General features: G+C 37.3%; 1 long non-coding RNA gene across 1 annotated transcript; it reads right to left on the bottom strand.

Annotated features, from left to right (window-relative positions):
* Nucleotides 1-2,366: 2,366 nt before the first annotated feature.
* Nucleotides 2,367-4,313, bottom strand: LOC114822199 (uncharacterized). The gene is made up of 2 exons (XR_003770358.2): nucleotides 3,732-4,313; nucleotides 2,367-3,054 (listed from the first exon to the last, which is right to left on the bottom strand). It is a non-coding gene; the product is annotated as an uncharacterized lncRNA (long non-coding RNA).
* Nucleotides 4,314-10,000: the final 5,687 nt, after the last annotated feature.

Below are 10,000 nucleotides of genomic sequence, written 5' to 3'. Positions count from 1 at the left end.
TTGTGTTTTTGACAACCCACTCTTGTAGGTGATCACATGTTCTTCTCTCTTCTTAAAGAAGGTGTTGGCTAAGAAGAGATCATATGCCATTGCAAAATCCAAGATAGCTTCCCCATCCTCGTTTCTTTCCCCAAAACCATGGCCACCATGAAAACCTCCATAGTTGCCTGTCTCCCTACCCATGTGTCCATTTAAATCTCCTCATATAAATAACTTCTCCGTTTGGGCAATTCCTTGCACCAAGTCTCCAAGGTCTTCCCAAAATTTCTCCTTCGAACTCATATCCAACCCTACTTGAGGTGCGTACGCACTAATCACATTGATGAGTTCTTGTCCTATTACAATCTTGATTGCCATGATTCTATCTCCTACCCTCTTGACATCTACAACATCTTGTGTCAAGGTCTTGTCCACGATGATGCCAACACCGTTTCTCGTTCTATTTGTGCCCGAATACCAAAGTTTAAACCCTGAATTTTCTAGATCCTTTGCCTTAAGACCAACCCACTTTGTTTCTTGTAGGCACATAATATTTATCCTTCTCCTCACCATAACTTCCACTACTTCCATAGATTTTCCTGTTAAGGTTCCTATATTCCACGTTCCTAAACGCATTCTACTCTCTTGAACTCTACCTTTCTGTCCTAGCTTCTTCACCCTCCCCCATCCAATAGGATCAAAGTACTTCTTTTGTGTGTCCTGTGTAAAGTTGATAGGAGCATATGCTCCCAAACAACTTTGAGTGAAGTCGTTCAAAAAGAAGTTTCTATCTCCTCGACATTGCCTGTACCAGGTTTCAAGTCCACGACGGTCGAGTCTCAAATCTTTCCTCCTGTAAACGCCATTTTTACCATTGCTCGATTGGAGGTAAAAATCTATCCTCCTGCAAACGCCCTAGGGTTTTCTGTCAGATGATAATTTGGATTTTTCGTTTTCTTTTGTTGCTTTCAAATTAAATTTGTTGTAGTTGACAATGTGGATTTTTTTTAAGGGACAATTTGTTTCCGGTCCTTAGTTGGTAGAGATCTTTGACTGAAATCCTGTTGTTTTTTATTTTTTGATCAAAGTCCCTATAATTATCCACATCAGCATTTTTACTGTTAATATATTTCCATGTCATCCTTCTTGTTATTTTACTAAAATAGTTAATTATTGTATTTTTTTTATCCCCGCTGTGTTTTTATTTCACGACTTTTACTCCTCTAACGCCTCCAACGCCTCTTTTGCTTGCTGAACTGAATTCACGCATCCGTTGCACCAAATAATGACGCTATTTTCTTCAGTTTCTGATTTTCGTAACTGCAAATTCATCATTATTATCTTTGATATGAATCCTCAAATTCAATTTTCGGCAAGATTTGAGTCAAAATCATATTTTTTCCCGCGAGCATTCGAACGAGCGCAAAATTTTGCAGGGGGACTTGCAGACCCAACGACGCTGACGAGCTAAAATTCGAGGTATTGTTCCATTTTTTGAAATTACACCCATACTGATTGATGTTATAATCTTTGTACCATATTTACGAGAACGTAGTATCGTTCACAATTGATTTTGTATATATTAATTATTCTTTTATGATTTTGTTGGTCACGTATTTGGGAACTTCAATGATTTCAGCATGTACCTTATGGTTTTGCAGTGTTTTTTCTGGTGTATACCAAGTGTTTGTTGAAATGTTTGAATGAGAATTTTTGCATATGAAAATTTTCCATGCATAGCAAGTGTTTATAAAAATGCTTGAAAAGTTTTTGAGCCCATATTTTGAGAGTTGCAGAACTGTAGGCAAGGATACAAACTAGTTGGCAGGGGGTACAATGCAATATTTGTTTAGTTGGGGGCAGTAGATGGCGTGGATATGTTCTCAATGTTGGGAGTATGAATTTTTTTTGTAGTAACATTGACAAGCATGGGTACAAACTAGGTGGCATGAGGTACAATTCAATATTTATAGAGTTGGAGTTAGCATTGTGTGAGGGGCTGTGTAATAACGTTAACAAGCAGGGGTACAAACTAGGTGGTATGGGAGTATGAATTTGTTGTATGGGAGTATGAATTTGTTGTATGCAGGGGTACATTCTCAATGTTGGGAGTATAAATTTGTTGTACTGACATTAACAAGCAGGGGTACAAACTAGGTGGTATTGGGTACAATTTATTATTTGTAGTGTTGAATTCATTGTTAGCAGGGTACAAACTCAACGATGGGATATGATTGTATGGCCCTTACACCAACTTGAAAATTTTGATAAACGATGGGATTCTGAAGTTAGTGTAGGTATATTCTCAATGTATATGGTGTCAGTGCAGGGGTACATTCTTAATGGTGGGAGTATGAATTTGTTGTACTGACATTAACAAGCAGGGGTACAAACTAGGTGGTATGGGGTACAATTTATTATTTGTAGTGTTGAATTCATTGTTAGCAGGGGTACAAACTAGGTGGTATGGGGTACATGACATACTGATGCATGCACACGCCACTGACAACCTTCAGAATATTTCTTATTACATACCGCTGTAACTCTTTCCCTGTCGTTCTTCACATACACAAATGTGAATCCCATTTCAACTGCATACTTACAAAGTTTGTCTCTGAATTCTTCCACTCCGCCTTCAAATCCTTGATTTACATGATTAATGTAGGTCTTCCAAGAGTTTGACATATATACCTTGCCTCCCGGTGTTGCATATTTCCCTAAATACTCATTCCCATCACTGTGAATATTTCCTTCAATTATAAATGTTTGTGAAGCAGGGGTATTTCGGCTGACACGATCATTGTCACAGCACGACTTTTGGTTGATAACTATATCAACACAATAATATTTCTCGTTGACAACCGACATATACAACATTCGCACGTCCATATCAGATTGCAATAGACAAGTAGAATATCCAGGTAAAACATATGTAAGGTCGAATAAACCATGAGTCAAATTACTAAGCCTTGAGCAAACCTCATTGTACACTTCAGAGAATGTAGTGTGGTAAAAAATTGGGATAGATATAGTGGTACCCTGATGAGTGCATCTCCCCACTATAGCACCTTCCATCTGAAAAGATAAAAGAAAGTGAATACAACATTAACCCAAAGCATTCTAGCTTGACATGAAAAGTGCAATACATTTCCAAAAGGAAAACAAGAAAGATGAATTAAACCATGTCCAATTATTATTTGCTGTTTGTACCCCCCCCCCCAAAAAAAAAACAAATATGGTATATGTCAAACAGAAAAATAGATGGCAAAAACACTCGGCCTTAGCTGGTTCTCCCTTGACTTATCTGCTCTGTTTTTGTGTTGTACCCCTTCCTATACTTCTACAACTCCAGTAGTTTGCAACACATCAACACATGAACCATTGTTAAAAAAATGTATACAGTGCAATTGAATTGTAACCATGCACACCACAATAGAGAAAAAAACTTATTCAAGAATTTTTATAAACAGTTCCATGCATACAAAACTTTCTTATAGGAAATTCTCATTCAAACATTTCGACAAACACTTGGTATGCACCAGAAAAACACTGCAAACCCACAAGATACATGATGAACTCATTGCAGTTCCCCAATACATGCCCAAACATATGCAAAACCAATTGTGAAAACGATACTACACTACTTGTAAATATGGGTACGAAAATTATAACACCAAAAATCCATCGTTGCGGACAAATCAGTATAAATGAACTATGGGTGCAAATTCAAAAAATGAAAAAAAAAAAAAAACCTCGAATTTTAGCTCGGAATTGTCGTTGATTCTTCAAATTACTCTGCAAAAAACTGCGCTTGCTCGAATGCTCACGGATAAAGTATGACTTCGATTCAAATCTTGGCCAAACTTGAATTTGAAGCATCATAACAAAGTTAATAATGATGGATTTGAAAAACTTAGTCAGATTATTGTGGAATTTGCAGTTACGAAAATCAAAAAGGGAAGAAATCAAGTGAGCGGGATTAGTTGATGGAATGGATGCGTCAATTTAGTTTGGCATAGGAGGCGTTTGAGGCATTAACAGCCGTGGAATAAAAACGCAGCCTCAAATAAAAAAAATGCAATAATTAACTATTTCAATAATAAAAAAAATGCTGACATGGAAATATGTTGATAATAAAATGCTGATGTGTACAAACTTCAAGGACCTTGATCAAAAAGTAAAAAATAACAGGATTTTAATCAAAGAATATCAAAAATTAAGGACCGGAGCCTAATTATCCGTTTTTTTAATGATGTTGCTTTCTATTTGGATTTTGGAATTCTAAGGACAGGGAAGAACAGCTGAGCCCTAGCCTTCATCTTGCTTCTGCAGCAAAATCAGAGGTTGCTGGGTGGGACTTCGGTGGTGGCTTGTTTCTTTGTTTTTGTGTATTTTTTTATTTTTGTTATTTTAATTTTTAATTCATTAAAAGTTAACAGAGTTAAGTTCAGATTCGGTGGTAAACACATGTCAAAAAAATGAAGAAGGAGACACGAGTGAGACATCGTATAGGGGACAGCAGACCCGCAGCCAACATATTACACAATTCCATAGCACACAACAATCCAAAAACAGATCAAACAGTTAACAAATGTTTGAATTAATAATTTGACCATTAAATCCGGTGATTTAATGCAAAGATGGACACATTTGTAGTACCTTCATCACGAGAACAGTTCCATATCTGTAACAGAAAAAAAATTGATGCATCAGGATAATGTTCAAGGAAATGTGAATATTTCCCCAAGAAAGCATATCAAAGAAAAGGATAACAGAAAATGTAAAATTTGGCACCTTTATTGTTCGTGACAGCAGGATGGCATCAACTTTCAATCTTGGCACAAAAGTCAAGTCAAAAGGATGTCATAGGTCACATCCTTTCCTGGTACAGAGCAATCTTCATCACTTCCATCACCACATACCTCTCCCCACTTAACCTAAACAATCACATATCATCTGAAATCAGTAAAGACTTGAACTTGTTGCAAATTAATAAACAAAAACCCGGCAAACACGAAAAACACAGCCACGAAACCTCTTTGAATAACTACTAAGCATAACTGTTTGGGCGACGAAGGGACAATCATTGCGCAAAGGAAAATACGGTTGCCGGAAACATTGGGTGGCGAAGAAGACGTCGCGCAAAGCTCGTGACATCAGACATTGCGCAACGGAGGAAAGTGCATTGTTGTGCGAAATGAATGTTGTGCGACAAATGTCGTTGCACGAAATGAAGAGCGACGAATGAGTGTTCGTTGTGCGTGATACTTCAAGCGATGAAATTGTGGTTCGATCCCCAAACCCTTGCGTGACGGACATAAGGCCGTCGTAGTAAGATTTTAAAATTATTTTTTTAAAATAATATTTATTTATTTTTTCCTTTTAATGTTGATAATATTGTTTTATGTATAAATTAATTTAATGAAATTAAAAATAGAAAATGTAAAGAAGAATATTGAATTAAAAACTTATTGAAAATGTACATACAACGGAAAGAAATATTTTAGAATTTGAAAACAAGTAAAAAAAACTAGAATATGTAGTCATCCACGTCATAATCGCTTGCTGGTAGTGTTGCCGCTGTGTTAAGGGGCTGGGAGGTCGTACCTACTGTGGCAGGGAGGTCGTAGCTGCTTTGGCGGGGGGCAAGGGGGTCATTGCTAGAGGTGGTTCAATGTGGAGGAACTAAATGCCAGAGATTTGAAGAGCAAGACGAATTTGATTCATCAAACTGCTTTGGGTTGCAAGCTGAGACTACTGGGCGGCAATATGAGCTCCGACACTTCAGATGTCAGCAATTCGACCTCTTTTGTTCTCTGCCTAGAGGATGAGGCAGATGAGTCCCGAAGGCGGGCTTTCACAAGCCTCCGGTGAACATTCCCATGCCTACGACAGAGGGTCTGATTGAGTGTGTCCGTCATGATCTGAAAACCGGCATTGACACAACCCGACCGAGATCGAGGCATGCTGGCTGATAGAGATTTTACTACATATGTGAACAGGCTAAAAACTCCTATTATACTTGCAAGAATCAAAAGGTTGTTGTAGTATAAACGGATCTCGCAAGGTCGTTTTCCACATGGATTATTAAATAATTTGAAACAAACCAAATTCCAATTAATGATTGTAAAGTAGAACTTGAGATGATTGATTTTTATGGCCTAATTTAATAAAACGAATTTAACTAATAAAAATAAGACAATCTGCAATATTAAAATTAGAGGGAAAAGAAAACAGTTTTGGGATAAATCAAATTAAGAAAGCACTAGGGTTCCACCATCACTTAGCAATCCTATGAACTGTTACCAATTACTTATGATCTACACATGCCACTATGAATGCTAAGTTTTCCTAGTTTATATTCTACTTGGAACCTTCAACATAGAATGTATATCAAACTTCCAACCCGTCCAGAAGTTCGGATCAAATCTGAACATGAAAGAGCCATTATGCTTTATGAAAACCCTTTGAAAAATCATGCAATCCTTAAGACGTGGTGTTCATCCTAAGTGAAATTACAATTATTAATCACAAGAAGCCAACGTCAATTTCAGGGAACATTCCGACCAAAATTACATCAAATTACTTTTCTAAAGATCCTAATGGTGATTAGGCATTAAGACAATTAGATAGTTTTTATCCCAGTGATTATCAATTCAAAGTATGCATGCAATCAATCATAAGCAATTAAATAAAAATCACATATTCATGTTAAGGCTCAAGGTTTCGCCCTAGCAAAAGGAATTATTTACGCATATTCATAATAAAATCATAGAAAATATTATTAAGAAAATGATTGAAAGCACCTTTAAGTAGAAAATCTCAAAAAACCCTAGCAATTTTCTCTGTCTCCAAAATTGCATAAAATAAAGCGTAGAGAAAAATTGTAGACGGCCAAGTAATAAATCTGCTAAGCCCCCCACACAAACCCTAAAAAACAGGTCATTTATTCCCACTAGGAAACTAAAAATAATTATCAAATAAAATAGGAAACATAACCCTAAATTAAATGGTAAAATTCTCCTAAAATCTGAACAGCCACGTTTTGGACCCATAAGCTGCTCCAAAACTGGCCCAATATAGCTGGATTTAATGTTTGGAATATTCTGAACACTTCTCCAGAAGGCCACGAACCCATCCGAGGTCATCTTGGGCTCCAAAAACGCAATTTAAGCTCAGAAACGTCATTTTCCAGCACCGCGCATCGCTCCTTTATTTTATCGCCAGAAACTAACCGCTTGGTGGAAAAATCCCAAATTTTGATATGATCAAGCTAAGTGACTCAGGAACAACCTCCAACTGGAATTACTCCAAAATTCGCCTATTTGTTCCTGTTTTGCTCTAGAGGAAGTCGAAAGTCCTATATTGAAAATACAATTCAAAGTATCAAAATTCTTCCAAAATATTAACCAAATATACTAAGATTAGGGTAAAATAGATAATATAAAATCTACTCATCACTGGCCGTCACGTGAGGGTGACGTAGCCATGTGCACAGTGCGGAAGCAATAAAGATAAGAAATATACGACTAAATAAAAACCGAAAGCTACTAATGTGCACTAATAAGTAGGAAGTGCTAGGAGTGCGATACAAGTGAAATACACTAATCAGAGCATAGAAAGTCTAGGTGCAGTCCAATAGGACAAGTACTAGTTATACAATACCATAAGATGTCCTACAATTAGGTTAATATGTCATAACCGCCTGAATCCTTGTACGTCACCAACAGCAGCCTACCTAAAACCTGGAGGGGCGTAAAACAAAAAGTGTGAGTGGGCAAAAACAAAGGTTTTAAGAACACATTTAACTTTCAAAATACTCTAACCCCTCGCAGTAAAACATGTATACTTTTTCCCAGAAATAGAATATAAACATATACATATATCTATATATATCTATTCAAATCATGCTACACATATTCATAATCATAAGTATGCCATGCCAAGATATGAACTTGCTGATGAATTTATTATTGGTACGCTTGGTGGTATATTAATGAAAGCATTCGGACAATCTTCATTTTTTCAAATAATTGTTTTAGTTCTTCCCGAGAGGATAGAGAACTTTCTCATTATTTTGATACGATTGGAAAAAAGTAGATACTCTTTTTAGAATTGATTTATCCGAATCTATAACCACATTCTCTCGTTCTCGACTTTTATACAAAGTGAAATCGGTCATTCAAGTAAATACAGATTGAGATCGTAGAAACATGAGCTTGTGATATAGCTACACCTAATTCCGGACCGGTTAATGCAAGAACTATAAATAAAGGACCAGGATCTCCTATAAAAAAAATAAAAGATCATTCATACATAGCATAGTCCAAGCGAACCCATTTAAAATCTTTACTGAACTATGACCGGCCATCATATTAGCAAATAAATGTATTCCTGAGCTTAATGTGTGAAAACAATGAGGAATTAGCTTAATGAGTACTAAAAAGGGTGCTAACGGCAGTGGGACTCCAACCTCTGCAGAAGTCTATACGGCTGACTGAATTCATAGCTCATTAGACAATCTAGCCGGAGTCACTGCAAATGACCTAAACGGCACTACATTGCACACGAGTCGGAACCACTGTAATGATATGTACAATAGGACTAGGTGTAATATAGTTATGCTTAGTGCTACTCTCTCTTGATAGTTGTGCGATAAATCGCTAGTCAACTACGAGTTGGAACCACTTATAATGGTCTGTATGACAAAACTATGCACCTAACTTGGATCCAATGTGAGCCTATGGTGCGGGAGGTGACATTACATACAGGCATGTGCCATATCTCTAGCTAATCACTAACACCGGGATGCAGGTTTATGAGCTCTATGCTTCTCAATTAATCACAACTGTTATTCATATTCACAATTCATAAACTCACCTGGGCTTACCTGAGCGTCCACAACACCACAATTATATATTATGCATCATTTACTAATACATATACTGAACATAAATTTATATGCATGACATTTCAAGGCATACTTTCATTTAAACGCATTTTCTGGGAAAATATTAAGTATATGAGTATATACTGAAAACCAAAAGCCCACTCACTGGTATGTCGAAGGGTCGTAGCCCCTGAGTCGCCCTTGACTGCGCTCGTCCTCGGGATAAGTCTCGCCTATATGCGTAACAACTATAAAAACGTTAATTTAAAGCACATAACCAATACTAGCTAATAACTTCTCATACATTGCTCAAATGGGATGTTTGAATATACCAATGTGATCTACACAACCTCACGTACATCCCCATATTTTTAGAAAATTTTTCCGACCACCCACACGCCGACCAAGGCATGGCCAGACTCGCCGCCCACGCGCGGGCACATGCTAGGCACACTGACGGCAGCAGTTAATGCTGTCAGGAATATTCCATCCCAAAAGCAAGCATATACCGTCAATTATTAACAGCTTCATCTAACGCCGTTAGCATATTCCATCAAAACTAATGGAATATGGCCTTGTATTCTTTGACGAGTCGCCGGACGCCGGTGACTTCTCCAGTTTCTGTAATTTATTTCAAAACCTTATATCTTCTTCATTTCTTAACCAAATTCCATGAAACTTGAACCAAATTGAAGATCTCACCAAGACGAACAAAACAATACCTGAGTCGAGCCCTGAAACCCTAGAAACCCGCCAGAAAAAGCCTCAATATTTCGGCAAATCTTAAAACCCGTCGTTCTCGATAATCAGACATCCAAATTCTTCCAACGAACCACTTCGAGCCTCATGAGGACCTTCTTAAGCTACTTGTAAGCTTGAAATCCCCCAAAAAACACATGATTTTACGATTGCATGAATAGTGACATAAATCAGGTTAGGGTTTTCACGAGTTTTCGAAGAAGTTCTTACCTAAAAATGGTATCATTCAACTTGTATGAACCTCAGGAACACAATGGTGTCCTTTAAACCGTCGATCTGCAAACTTCCGACTAGTTTGTTGTTAATCCGTACGGGAGAAGAGGAGAGAGAGTGAGTCTGAGGGAGAGAGCATGGGAGAGAAGAGAGAGAAAG

The sequence above is a fragment of the Malus domestica genome, chromosome 16, assembly GCF_042453785.1.
Source record: "Malus domestica chromosome 16, GDT2T_hap1".
Taxonomy (NCBI): domain Eukaryota; kingdom Viridiplantae; phylum Streptophyta; class Magnoliopsida; order Rosales; family Rosaceae; genus Malus; species Malus domestica.
Note: the sequence above shows the minus strand (reverse complement) of the source record. Positions and strands in the feature narration are given on the sequence as shown.